General features: G+C 41.5%; 1 long non-coding RNA gene across 1 annotated transcript in view; it reads left to right on the top strand.

The window, feature by feature from the left end:
• Positions 1-840: 840 nt before the first annotated feature.
• LOC117077347 overlaps positions 841-14,754 on the top strand; it is a 38,973-nt gene continuing 25,059 nt past the window's right edge. Inside the window, exons 1-2 of the long non-coding RNA XR_004434737.1 lie at positions 841-1,403; positions 2,220-2,398. This is a non-coding gene — a long non-coding RNA (uncharacterized LOC117077347). The remainder of the gene's footprint in view (positions 1,404-2,219; positions 2,399-14,754) is intronic.

Here is a 14,754-nt window from a genome sequence, read left to right as displayed (position 1 = left end):
TTGTATTTTTAGTAGAGACAGGGTTTCACCATATTGGCCATGCTAGTCTGGAATTCCTGACCTCAAGTGATCCACCCACCTTGGCTTCCCAAAGTGCTGGAATTACAGGCGTGAGCCACCGCGCCCAGCCAGATGATACATTCTTGATTCCCCCAAATTCCTAGAGTGTAAGAGCCAGAAGGACCCTCCACTCAACCCCATTGAGTGGGGTTTCCCATACAGATGAGGAAACTTGAGGCGCAAGAGGCAACCTGCCCACCTGTTGTGACTGAGAGCTGCACCTCAAGGAAGACTGGGCTTTCCTATAAAACTCTCCCCTCAGAGTTGCTCTGGAATGACAGAGAAAAAAGAGCACCCAGTCTCCAGGGGCAAGAGCAAGGCTCTATAAAAAGGATGATCTGTGTATTTATTTTGTCTCCTGTTGTCTTTGGCATGGCTCTGCCCGCCAGTCCTTAACCCTTTGCAGAGCTCCGGGCAGTGTCTCCATGGTAGATTAGGGTCTAATCACTAGGAGAAGGGCAAGGGCAAGCTCTTTAAAGAGCAGCAAATATGGAAAGTTCCCTAGTGAGTGTTAGGGGATATGTACTGGGGAGCTGGGGGGACGGACCTGGAGGGAGAATGAGGGCGCGAGAAAACTGTCTTCCAGGACTTCCCACCAGCGGAATGGCACTTTTGACAGATTTTCCTTATTTGTCTGTGAAGGGGATTCAGATCATTCAAGATGGACTCAAGTGGTTGCTAAGGCAACAGTGTTACAGTCATCACTGCCATGGAAACCCTTTCTGTGGCATAATATAAATATTTTCCTTTAAGAATGAGAAAGAGAGTTGAGTGGGCGACAAGTTGTTTTCTAATGCTCACGCGCCATGGCCGAAGTCTGCAATGGATGGGAGAAAGGGGAGGACCAAATTAGCTCAGATTCTTTACAGTTCACAGCATCAGCTGTTTTTATTTATTTCTTTTAGATAGCAAAGCCAAAAAAAAGTTGGAGGGGGGCAAAAATGCCAACCAAAATAGTCCATAGTTCTGAAGTAGAGAGAAGTCAGAATTTCCCGTTTTCTCTTGTTTCTCTCAGGATGGTCTGTCTGTAAGACTGGAGCTCCTTGGAAGCAGTGTTGAGGGCATTGTCAAGAGTTTCCAGGGCCTCCTCCTTCTCCTGAAACCTTCTTCAAGGGAAGATAAAGTTTTAAGAGAGTTCAAGAGTATGAGAGACTTCCAGGGAGTCGTAGTTTTTGTCATGACAAGCATGGACATTTTCTTGCCTCATGGACTGTTTCAAGGTAGAGACCACATATAAAAGGATTCTTACTGTGGCCACCTTGGACATCTTCCCACATCTACAAGGTGTTGTTGCCACATCGTCACTGCACCCAGTTTCCTCAGAAGAAATACCTGTTGCTTAGGTGGGGAGACAGGACCCATTGACCTGGGAGGGAACTTCCAATGCCAAGATTCTAGAATTTCATAGTTCTTCTCTCAATAACTTATGATTCTAAGAGTCAATGGTTCTGTATTCAAGGATTCTCTGGTTTTATTATTCTAAGAGCCTGCTTTTAAAAATTGGGTATGAGAGCAAGCCCCGAGGGCAGCAGCTATAGGCAGTCCGGAGAAAATGGTTCCTGTTTTGCCGCTGCTCTAGTCTCTGCATGATCACTCCCAGTGCCCAGAACACCGATGTCAAGGCCTTTGCCTGGCTCTTCTTCAGATGGCTTTCTATTGCAAGAGTTTTGCTGGCAGAGAGCTTATGATGAAACAGGCTTGCAGAAGGCACGGCCAGGCTGCAGGGATGACTGGGACCTGAAAACAGCCAGCATCATCATTCTTGATAGTTTGCTGACTTTCCTGTAATTATTTTCCATGGACTATGAGGAGGAGAATAATAGTGGTTCTCTAATCAATGGGCATTCACGGAGGGGCCTAAGCCGGCAACCTGACCCTGTAGACCTGCTCTGCTCCAGAGAACAGTAGAGGGAGAGGGTGGCTTTGCATGGAAGCTTATGCTATAGCAAGATGAAAAGATTGGCTTGGGAAACTGAGAAGGCTCAGAATTTTTATTCCAGTCTATCTACTAGCTCCCAGGGGATGTGTCTGGGAGAAGTCTCAGTTGTGTGATGCTGGGAGGAGCTTTAGATCCCCTCAGCCCTGGCTTACTGGTCTGCAATGGGAGAATAGCACAATTAATGGAGCAGACAATAACCAAATCTGTTAAATGATTTCAGGTTTAGCAACGAGGCATGTACACGTATTTAACAATTATCAGAATGTCAAGGAACCCTCCTCAGAGCAAGAGCTTGAATTTACAAAAGAAACACTACCTCCTTTATCACATAGTAAAATAAAGGACCATGTCTGCTTCAGGACATGGCTGGTTACAATTTTGTTTTAAAGAAATCACCAGGTGGGTGCGCAGATAAGGGATCCTTGATAAGTTTTTTTTCCTCTCACTGTGTAAACAGCTTTATTGCTGTTTCAGTTTATATAATTAACACTTGCTCTTTGGAATAATTTAAACAGTATAAAAGTATAGGAAATAACTTAAAAGTTCACCTTCATACAGAAGCTGAATTTTATGAAATAATTAATTAATTAAAATAAAAATCATTTAAAATCCTGTCACCCCGAGATGATCCCATCAGCCACTTGTTGACAATATTTCGTATATACATAAGTTTTATACATACACGTATTTAACATAAATGAGATTGTTTTTATTTTGGGAGACATTTTTAAACATGCAGTCTTTGCTATCTTACTTTCCTGCTTCCCTTCTGCGTGCCTCTTTATCTGCACCAACTCTTCTTCCCATTTCAGGTAACCCCTGAAAACCACCTGGTGTAGAACCAGTCATGGACGGGCAATGATCTTGCAAAGTCTGCTGGCTTCTCCACTGAATGTTATACGACAATAATAGTTGTTGACACTTTTTGAGTTCTTACTGTGTGCCATAGGAAGCCTATGGAATCTTTCATTGTTACTCATTGATTTCAAGCAACCTGTCTCAATCCTTAGCAATGTACCTTTTGTCAATAATTAATTTTTAGTCCAAGTAGCAGATGTTCATAACTTGAAAGTCAAATGGTGCTACAGGGCCCATATTGAAAACCCCAAGGCCTTTACCCACGCCTTCCACCACCCCATTCTCCAGTTCTGTTGCCTAGGGCAACTATCCACAAAACTTTTAGCCAGCTCTTCTAGTATTTGCTTCTATATTTTTTTCCTAATGTTTAACCTATCATTTTTAGCCATTTTCTACTAACCTTCCACCATGGTAGATGAGGACTTAGTTTTCATATACTAATGCTCCTTCTCATTTTGTCTCTTGCATCTTCCAAACATAGTTATTTCACAATGTTTGGTTAAATTGACATCCATATTTCATTCTGGCTATACAAATATTTTTCATGGTTGAATCAAGAAGTGGTCTATATTATGCTTTAATTCTTATATGGCCCTTAGTTTTTCCAGGGCTTATAATTTATGTTTCACATTTGCATGCTTTTCTGCAGTGTTATTTTCCCCCCAAATGCTCCATCATCCCTAACTTACTCCAATCTACTGAATTTTCTGTAGGCTTAACCACATCACTTTGATGTATTTTTTCCCCAGAGACTGTTTCTGGTTTAAAGTTCTTTCTCATAGCATCATGTTCTTGTTTTATGATGCAATATATTTCTTTTTTTCCTTTTTTTCTTTCTTGAGACAGAGTCTCACTCTGTTGCCCAGGCTGGACTACAGTGGCATAATCTCAACTCACTGTAACCTCAACCGCTGCCTTCCAGGTTCAAGCGATTCTCCTGCCTCAGCCTCCCTAGTAGCTGGGACTACAGGCGCGTGCCACCACACCTGGCTAATTTTTTTGTATTTGTAGTAGAGACAGCATTTCACCATATTGGCCAGGCTGGTCTTGAACTCCTGACCTTGTGATCCGCCCACCTTGGCCTCCCAAAGTGCTGGGATTACAGGCATGAGCCACCACTCCTGGCCACAATATCATTTCTAATGTTCCCTATACTGTCTGTTTCCCCCACATTCCTTTTTCTTTTCTGGATATTTTGTCTCTCCTATGTTGGAAGCTTTCCTCGTATGTCGTATCCTTGGCTATCTATTCATTTTAAGAGTGAGGCACTGAAAGTCTTGTAGGAAGCTCTGCAGTGTGTGTATAGAGCTGTCAGCTGATTGGCTTTTCTTTAGGGTTTTCAAATCCTGAGCCATCATTTTCACAGGGACAAGCTCAAATATCAGCTTCCTGGCTTTGTGGGATGAAGAGGGGACCTAGGATCCCAACACACTCTATGCAGACCTTCAACCAGTGACTCTTGTTTTCAGACCAATGCCTCATCCCTTTTCTCAGCAGAGCCTCCAAATCCCAAGCCTCTCAGTATTTCTCTGGGTTCCTCTTCATGCCCATTTTTTTATGACAGACCCTTAAGTTATACTTTGCTCCTGTCCGCTGAGTCAGCAACCACTTCTTCGTTTGCTATTTGTCCTCCAAAAACTCATCTAAATGTCTTGTCTGCTGTTGCCCTCCTGTTCTCCTTGTCCCTGTGTCTATTTTTATTCTTTACTATCATCTTGGCAAGGTTTTGGTAGGGCAGAGAAATGAACAACTGTAGTCAATCAGCTTTTTAAAACTGAAACCCATTATATGAGTTCTGAAACACTGAGCCTCCCAAAAGAAAGGAAGTAGAGTCTCAATTCCTTTCTTCTGGAAATCTCCTTGCCACCTACAGAAACTTGCCAACTTATTTTTAAGGTAAATCTTCAGTTTCTCTGAACCAAAAGCTATGCATGGATAGACTTTAACAACCTTACCCTCAAAGGCTTTAAAATTGCAGACACAAGATGCAGACATGGGGACAATTAGGAAGCAGTTCAGCATGGTGGGTAATAAAGTGCTGTCTTACGTGGCATGGGAAAATCTTTGAATTAAAAATCACCCTTTGGTCTTCTCTAAACAGAAGGGTAATGCCTCATTGTAATTCCTGGTGTGATTTGTCTTCTGACATCAAGGTCAGACTATTTCCCTGGAATGTCCTCAGACAAACTTCTAAAATATCTCACAAAACCTCAAGGCAGGCTCTGGACATTTTTAGGCATATACAGTATCTAGAACACAGCCAGTTCTTAATCAGTTGCTTCATAGCTTGGGATCGAATGACTTTAATGCCTTTTAGAATTTGCCTTCTTCATTAGTAACCAAGGCTATAAATCCAGTTCCTATGTATTTCCTAGTTAAAAGTATGCTACAGCCTAGGAAGCTTCCAATTTGCCTTCTTCACTAGTAACCAAGGCTGTAATCCAGTTCCTGCATATTTCCCAGTTAAAATTATGCTATGGCTTAGAAAGCTTCCAATTCAAAAGCTCTTCTGTGGATAACAGGAGTGAAGGATAGGAAGAAAGGGGAGGACAGCTCCTCCCATCACAGGCCCAGAGACTTAGGAAGAACAAATGGTTTGGGGAACCAGGCCCAGGGCCCCACTGCCATGCAGCCTCAGGACACTCTTGGGAGAGAGTTGCTTAAGGCTGTAGGTAAGAAGGAAAGGAACTGGGGAGGGGAGGGTCCTGGGTGGGTGGTAACAATTTGTCTCATTGGTTCATGCCTATGGTTGAAATATACTGCTCTGGGGTGTGCATTGGAATCACCTGGGAAACTTTAAAAAATGATTGATTCCTGGGTCTCAACCCAGATCAATTAAATCAGAATCTCCAGGCAAAAGGCCTAGGCATTCACAGTTTTTTAGAGCTCCCCAACTAATTCTAATGTGCATCCTGGACTGAGAACTGCTGGCCTTGACCTTCGCTTTTCACTCACTCATTCAGCAAATATTTACTGAGTGTTTACCACATGCCAGGCATCTCGCTAGGTGCTGGGGACTGGGCACTGAATTAATCAGACAAAGGTTCCAGCCTTCAGGGAACCAGCCTTCTAGTGCTTCCTCCACAGGGTGTGCCTCAAGGCTTCAGGGCACAGGCTTTAGAAACAGACCCCACTGTAAGCCACATCCTACCATAGGCAACAGAACCCTGGGCATGTGCCAGCCACTCTGAGTCTCCTTCAGTATGTCCATAGCTGACATATGGCTCTTCATACCCACTTCACAAGGTAGCCACAGAGGGAAGGGAGGTTATGAATGTGAGTCGAGCCTGGCAGGGAGGAAGGAGTGGGGAGAGAGAGGGGAAGGAGCCGGGCACCTTGGAGATGTTGTGGAAGAGATGCCTCCTCACACACCAAAGAGGGAAGCAATCAGAGCCATTCCAGGGAAAAGCAATCCAACAATTTTTTTTTTTTGAGACGGACTCTCACTCTGTCACCCAGGGTGGAGTACAGTGGCGCAATCTTGGCCCACTGCAACCTCCGCCTCCCAGGTTCAAGCAATTCTCCCGCCTCAGCCTCCCAAGTAGCTGGGACTACAGGCCCCCACCACCATGCCCCAGCTAATTTTTGGATTTTTAGTAGAGACAGGATTTCACCATGTTGGCCAGGCTAGTCTCAAATTCCTGACCTCAAGTGATCCACCCGCCTCGGCCTCCCAAAGTGCTGGGATTACAGGCGTGAGCCACTGTGCCTGGCCACAATCAAACAAATTTTAAGTAAAATCTGAAAAACTGGGAGAAAAAAAAAATTTAAAAGAGGCTTTTTGAGCAAAGTGCAGGAGAAGGAGGAAACAAATGTAATAACTGCCTCCCTCCTGCCAACTGGTTGACTACAGAAACTTTGCACCTTATAAAAGGTTTCACACCATGCAAGAGCCCAGCTGGAGCGGTAGGTGAGAGAGCCACTGGGAATGAGTCTGAGGAACAACAAATGGTACAAAGTTTTGATGAGGCTGGCGAGGAGGGCAGGAGTGGGGAGACAAAGCCCCAGGAAGAACGATTTGGAGGAATCTAAGAGATCATATGTCCCCAACCTCTGTGCCTAAAGGGCCTGCCTGTAGGTCATACAACCGGTTAGTACAAAGTCTGGGAAAAGAGGAGTCCCAGGGCTCCCTACGGCTTTTCCTCCTCACCCCACAAATGAGAGTGACAGATCTGGAGAAAGTATTTAATTCCACAAAGCAGGCACAGCCCTGTGATCCGTGTTAATCTGATTTTTATCCACCCTATTCTGGGTCCTCCTGCAGGGGATGGAATCTCAAGGGAAACTCAGGTTTTAACGAGCTGGGCTACCTCTCATTCCAATGACCTGCTGCCCTGGCATCTCCAGAGGCCAGTGGCAAAGGGTGCCCCTCCAGCCTGACTTGTTGGGTCCAGAAAAAAGCGTGGGGGATGGTCGCTAAACCACTTTACCGTGAGTCTTGCAGAAACTGAGGCCCAAGGTTGAGGCCTAGTTGAGAAGAGGGCTCAGAGGCACTTCACTGAGGTCTGAATAAGGAGAGAGTTTTGAGGGTTTTTGTCCATCCTTCCTCTTGTGCAAGGAAAGGACATCTTTCTTTCCTCTGAACAATATAAGTCTGTTCCTTGTTCAGTTGCCTTTATTCATTAAGGACTATCTGAAGCATGTGTAGAGATTTGATAGGAGAGAATATCTAAAGAGTGAAATTTCTATGAAAATAAAAAGCAGTACAAAGATGAGTGGTTGGAGCAGACAATAAATCCAGTTTCTGAGTCCAGAGGGCAGCCAAGATTGCTACATGTTGGACTCGAGACATCTTTAGGTGGTGGAGCGAGGACGGCACTGGCAAGCTGACGGGTTTCCTTGTTTGCAGTGTGAATGTCTTTGGTGATGGCATAGACATGAGGGTCACAGTCATGGTTATTTCTCAGTGTAGATGGTGAAAGATGTGGATGAAAGCGTGTAAAACATACCTGACAGCAGAATCCAGTTACAAGTGGATAACAAAACCTTCAAGGCAATAAACAGGACCAGAATCTGATAACCCACAAGGTTGTGCTATTTTTTCACTGAAATGCAAAACGTTCTCTATGATCAGCTCCATTTCTGATTAAAAATAACCACACTAAGATTATTCTTACTTGAGAAATAAGTCAAATCTTATTAGATTTGGCCTAATTATTTAGATAAGTGCAGTAAGAATGGTAACTGATCACATAGACCTTTTGAAGTTTTCTTTGTTGGACATCTCTATGACGAATCTCAGGTAAGACTTTTAAAATGCTTCTCAAGACCAGACAGCCAAGCCAGGAACTCCCCAGCAGATTTTACTGGCAATACCTATAGATTTGGATTAATTCCTCTTCTTGAGGTCCCCAAAATTTCCTGGGTCTGCTGGGAAGTGGCCTTCCTTTCTCACCTCTATGGCTGCAAACACTGCAAGCCAGGTACCAAGACAAGTCTTCCTTCCTTCCTTCCTTCCTTCCTGCCTGCCTGCCTGCCTTCCTTCTTTCCTTCCTTCCTCCCTCCCTCCCCCCTCCTTCCTTTCTCTCTCTCTTTTCTTTCTTTCTTTCTTTCTTTCTTTCTTTCTTTCTTCCTTCTTCCTTCCTTCCTCCCTCCCTCCCTCCCTCCCTCCCTCCCTCCTTCCTTCCTTCCTTCCTTCCTTCCTTCCTTCCTTCCTTCCTTCCTTTCTTGATGGAGTTTTGCTCTTGTTGCCCAGACTGGGGTGCAATGGCACGATCTCGGCTCACTGCAACCTCCACCTCAAGGGTTCAAGCAATTCTCCTGCCTCAGCCTCCCAAGTAGCTGGGAATTACAGCCATGCACCACCACGCCCAACTAATTTGGTATTTTTGGTAGAGACAGGGTTTCATCATGTTGGTCAGGGTGGTCTCAAACTTCTGACCTCAGGTTATCTGCCTGCCTTGGCCTCCCAAAGTGCTGGGATTATAGGCATGAGCCACTGTGCCCAGCCCAAGTCAGGTTTTCCTAAGAGGGTTTTTGTAGTCTCCACATAGTCAGCCTTGATTTCTTAAAACTGGCCATATCTGAATCTATGTCTCATTTTCAAATATAACATTATAGTCAAAGCCTTTGTTATAACAAATGTATCCAATTACATCTTATAAAGAGAACATATTCTTTTTATTTTTATTTCATGGGTCCATACTGTGTGTATATATATCTATATTTATGGGGCTACATGAGATGTTTTGCGGGCATGAAATGCATAATGATCACATCATATAAAATGGAGTATCCATCCTCTCAAGCATTTATCCTTTGTGTTACAGACAATCCAGTTATGCTCTTTTATTTTTAAATGTACAATCAAATTATTATTGACTATAGTCACCCTGTTGTGCTATCAAATACTAGGTATTCATTCATTCATTCTTTTTTTTTTCCACCCATTAACCATCCCCACCTCCCCCCATCATTCTCCTGCTACCCTTCCCAGCCTCTGATAACCATCCTTGTACTATCTTCATGTGTTCAATTGTGTTTATTATTTATTTATTTATTTATTGAGAGGGAGTCTCACTCTGTTGCCCAGGTTGGAGTGCAGTGGCATGATCTTGGCTAACCGCAACCTCTGCCTCCTGGGTAGAAGTGATTCTCCTGCCTCAGCCTCCTAAGTAGCTGAGATTACAGATGCCCGCCACCAAGCCTGGCTAATTTTTGTATTTTTGTAGAGACAGGATTTCACCATGTTGGTCAGGCTGGTCTTGAACTCCTGACCTCAACTGATCTGCCCGCATCAGCCTCCCAAAGTGCTGGGATTACAGGTGTGAGCCACTGTGCCCAGCCTGTTTTGATTTTCAGATTCCACAAATAAGTAAGAACATGTGACGTTTGTCTTTCCGTGCCTGGCATATTTCACTTATGATAATGAGCTCTAGTTCCATCTATGTTGTTGCAAATGACAGGGTCTCATTCTATTTAATGGATAAATAATACTCCATTGTGTATATGTACCACAGTTCCTTTATCCATTCATCTGTTAATGGATACTTGGGTTGCTTCTAAATTTTGGCTATTGTGAATAGTGCTGCAACAAACACGGGGGTGCAGGTATCTCGTTGATAGACTGATTTCCTTTATTTTGGGTATATACAGCAGTAGGATTGCTGGATCATATAGTAGCTCTATTTTGAGTTTTCTGAGGAGCCTCTGAACTGTTCAAGGAGAGCAGACTCTGACTGCATCTCTGCAAATAATTATATTACCATGAAAATAAGAATACTCAATATGACTTTCCAAATTCTGGAAAGTCTAGGCAGAAATAAAAGACAAATGTTTCATTCTGTTTACAAAAGCATACTCTGCTAATGAGTTACAGACAGCTTCAGAGGAAAGAGAAAGGGCTTCCTTAAATCCAGCAACAGTATTTCAAACAAAAGCCATAACTATTCTTCTTCAGTTTGTTCTGTTTCATGTAATTAATTCTTGTTCTGCTTGATCTTAGTTGTATTGGTCTGCTCAGGCTGCCGTGACAACATGCCATAGACTGGGCAGTATAAGCAAGCGAAAATTCTCACAGTTTGGAGACTGAAAATCCAAGATCATAGTGCCAACATGATTGGCATCTGATGAGGGCTCTCCCCTTGGGCTGCAGATGGCCAAGCCCACTGTGTGCTCACATGACCTCTTATTTGTGTAAATGTGGAGAGAGAGAGAGAGAGCGAGCAAGCATGAACTCTCTAGTGTTTCTTTTCGTAAGAACACTAATCTTACTTGATCAGGGCCTCATCCTATGACCCATTTAACCTGAATTACTTTCTTAGAGGCCCCATCTCCAAATACAGCTGCGCTGGGGATTAGGACTTCAACGTATGAACTTTGGATATGATACAAACATCAGTCCATAGCACTTAGATTAGTAGTTTTATGAACCCATAAGCTTCTCCACTAGAGTTCTGGAAGTTCTTACTTAGTCCAGTGCTATGGTCTTAAAGTTATGTGAGCAATGCTATCAGAATCCTGTAGCCCAGAGTACTTGACATAGTCCTTTCCATGGGTCTCTGAGACAATTCCTTATTGCTGAAAATGAAGCATGCTGGCCTGTAGCTGATTGCAAATGCTTTCAGAGAAGAATCAGAGTAAAACAAAAATTATCTGTGAATGACAAAAGGCTTAAAATGACCATGGCTAAAGATCTGATGAGAGTTCATAATAAAAAATATGCAAGTAACAAGGAAATTCAGTTGTCTCTGTGGCATGCAACATTTTAAATATTAAAATGATGGAATTATGATTGATAACAGTTTTCCAGTAAGGACAACTGAACTGTTGTGCAGTTCCAAATCTGAACAACAAGGACAATGACAGATTTCTATGAACTTCATACAATTTCTGAAATATTTATACTAATAACATTGACCCACACAAATATAACACAGGGAAGGTTAAGCGTCTCTTTATATAACAATGCTTTTCATGCAATCCAATATACCAAATAAACCTAATTATTTTTTCACTTTTCTGTTTTTAGAAAGTGAAAGAACAAATTCTTTGAGATTTTGCAGGGGTCCCCTGAGAAATCTCAAGGTCAGTTCGAGATCAAGATTCCATTTGGGATTTTATTTTGGGAAGGCCAAATTGTCAAAAATATCAAGAGGTTTGAATAGTTAACTAAACAGAACTCTAGGCCACTGTGAAACAATACTTAGTTACCAATTTAACCAAAGCGATAGTAAAAGAATTCAAAAGTAAATATACGTAGAAACACAATTGTTAAAATAAAAAAAGCTTAGCTCTTTTACTGAAGCCAATTTTTTAAAAACTTTATAAATCTGTTTGCTCTTATCCAGTTTTGATCGCACAAGATAAGGTTTCTTTTCCAATATCCCTTTCTAAAATTTACTTTTATTGAGGTAAAATATACATATATAACTTGCTATATTTACCATCTTAAATGTACAGTTCAGTGGTAATAAGTACATTTATATATATGTTTTAAAATATATATATATATAATTTTTTTGTCTTTCACCTCCTCCTTCCCCCTCCCCTTCCCAGCCTCTGATAACCACCGGTCTACTCTCTATCTTCATGAAATACATGTTTTCAGCTCCTACACATGAATGAGAACATGAAATATTTATCTTTCTGTGCTTGGCTTATTTCACCTAACATAATGGCTTATAGTTCCATCTGTGTTGCTGCAAATGACAGGATCTTATTCTTTTTTTTTTGAGGCGGAGTCTCTCTCTGTCGCTCAGACTGAAGTGCAGTGGCCAGATCTCAGCTCACTGCAAGCTCCGCCTCCCGGGTTTACGCCATTCTCCTGCCTCAGCCTCCCGAGTAGCTGGGACTACAGGCGCCCGCCACCTCGCCTGGCTAGTTTTTGTATTTTTAGTAGAGATGGGGTTTCACTGTGTTAGCCAGGATGGTCTCGATCTCCTGACCTCGTGATCCGCCCATCTCGGCCTCCCAAAGTGCTGGGATTACAGGCTTGAGCCACCGCGCCCGGCCAGGATCTTATTCTTTTTTATGGTTGAATAATATTCCACTGTGTATATATACCACATTTTCTTTGTCCATTCATCCACTGATGGACACTGGGACTGATTACATATTCTGGCTATTGTGAATAGTGCTGCCATAAACATGAGAGTACACATATATCTCTTGGACATACTGATTCCCTTGTTTTTGGTCATATACTCGATAGTGGGATGGCTGGATCATATAGTAATTCTATTTTTAGTTTTATTTAGGAGCTTTTATACTGTTCTCCATTGTGGTTATACTAGGAATTTGTATTCCTACTAACAACGTATGAGGGTTTCCATTTTCCATGGAATTATGAGCATCTCCTCATAATATCCTCACTGGCATCTGTTAATTGCCTGTCTTTTTGATACAAGCCATTTTGAGTGGAGTGAGATGATATCTCATTGTTATTTTTATTAGCATTTCTCTGATGATTAGTGATGTTGAATTGAGCATTTATTTTCATATAGCTGTTGGCTACTTGTATATCTTCTTTTGAAAAATGTCTGTTCACTGCGAAGCAAAGATCACACCACTGCACTCCAGCTTAGGCAACAGAGCACAACTCTGTCTCACCCAAAAAAAGTTTGTTCAGATCTTTTGCCCATTCTTTAATCAGATATTTTGTTTTTCGCTATTGAGTTGTTTGAGCTCCTTATATATTCTGGTTACTAATCCCTTGCAGATGGATAGTCTGCAAATATTTTCTCCCATTTTGTGTGTTCCTTTCGCTTTGTTGATTGTTTCCTTTGTTGTGCAGAAGCTTATTAGCTTGATAGAATCGCAGTTGCCTATTTTTGTTTTAGTTCCCTTTGCTTTTGAGGTCTTACACAGGAAATCTCTGCCCTGACCAATGTCCTGGAGCATTTTCCCTGTGTTTTCTTCTAGCAGTTTCATAGTTTCAGGTCTTAGATTTAAGTCTTTAATTCATTTTGATTTGCTCATGTGGTGAGAGATAGGAGTTTATGGTCATGTTTCTGCATATAATTATCCAGTTTTCCCAGTACCATTTGTTGAAAAGACTGTCGTTTCCCTGTTGTATATTCTTGGTGCCTTTGTCAAAGATGACTTGGTTTTAAATGTGTGAATTTATATCAGGGTTCTCTATTCTGTTCCATTGGTGTGGGTGTCTGTTTTTATGCCAGTACCATGCTGTTTTGGTTACTGTGGCTTTGTAGTAAATTTTGATGTCAGGTACTGTGACACCACCAGCTTTGTTCTTTTTGCTCAGAACTGCTTTGGCTATTTGAGATCTTCTGTACTTTCATATAAATTTTAGGATTGTTTTTTCTATTTCTGTGAAGCATGTCATTTTATTTTATTTTTTAAAAAAATTTAAAACATTTTTGTGGGTACGTAGTAGGTATATAACATTGGTATTTTGATAGGGATTGCACTGAATCTATAAATTGCTTTGAGTATTGTCATTCTAACAATATTAATTTTTCTAATCCATGAATGTAAAATATCTTTCTTTTTGATGTCTTCTTCCATTTCTTTCATCAGAGTTTTATAGGTTTCCTTATATGGATTTTTTGGTTAAATTGATTCCTAGATATTTTATATTTTTTGTAACTACTGTAAATGGGATGGCTTTCTTGAGTTATTTTTCAAATTGTTCGTTATTGGGTATATAAATGTTACTGATTGGTGTGTTCGCATTTTTGTTTGTTTGTTTGTTTGTTTTTGAGACACAGTCTCGTTCTGTCACCCAGGGTAGAGTGTAGTGGCACAGTCATGGCTCACTGCAGTCTGGATCTCCTGGGCTCAAGCAACTCTCCCAAACTCAGCCTCTTAAGTAGGCAGGACTATAGGTACATGCCACCACACAAGGTTAATTTTTAAATATTTTTGTAGAGATTTGGTTTTGCTATATTGTCCAGGCTGGTATCAAACTCCTGGGCTCAAGCAATCCACCCACCTTGGCCTCTCAAAGTACTGGAATTACAGATGTGAGCCACTGTATTCAGTTTGTATGTTGATTTTGTATCCTGAAACTCTACTGAATTTGTTTATTAGTTTTATCAGTGTTTTAGTGGAGTCTTTCAATTTTTCTAGGTCTAAGGTTACGTCATCTGCAAACAAGATTAATTTGACTTCTTTCTTTCCGATTTGGATGCCCTTTGTTTGTTTGTCTTGCCTAATTGCTCTGACCCAATATTCCTTTTACAATTTTTTATATCTGTTTCATTTTGTTCTATGTTTTCCTCTTTCTCATTCTGGAACAGCCAGTCATTTCACTTTAAGACAGTTATTTTATTTTTCCCGTAAACATTTTCTTCCTACTTTGCAAATTGTGCTTGCAAGTCATTTCCCTTTACCTTTATTAGTTCTAGTAGTTTTATTTACACATGTTGGTTAAAATTTTTACCTATAAGTAACCTCTTTTTTTGGTAACAGAAAAAACTATGTTATAGACAATT

The sequence above is a fragment of the Trachypithecus francoisi genome, unplaced genomic scaffold (genome assembly GCF_009764315.1).
Source record: "Trachypithecus francoisi isolate TF-2019V2 unplaced genomic scaffold, Tfra_2.0 Lachesis_group0, whole genome shotgun sequence".
Taxonomy (NCBI): Eukaryota; Metazoa; Chordata; class Mammalia; order Primates; family Cercopithecidae; genus Trachypithecus; species Trachypithecus francoisi.
Note: the sequence above shows the minus strand (reverse complement) of the source record. Positions and strands in the feature narration are given on the sequence as shown.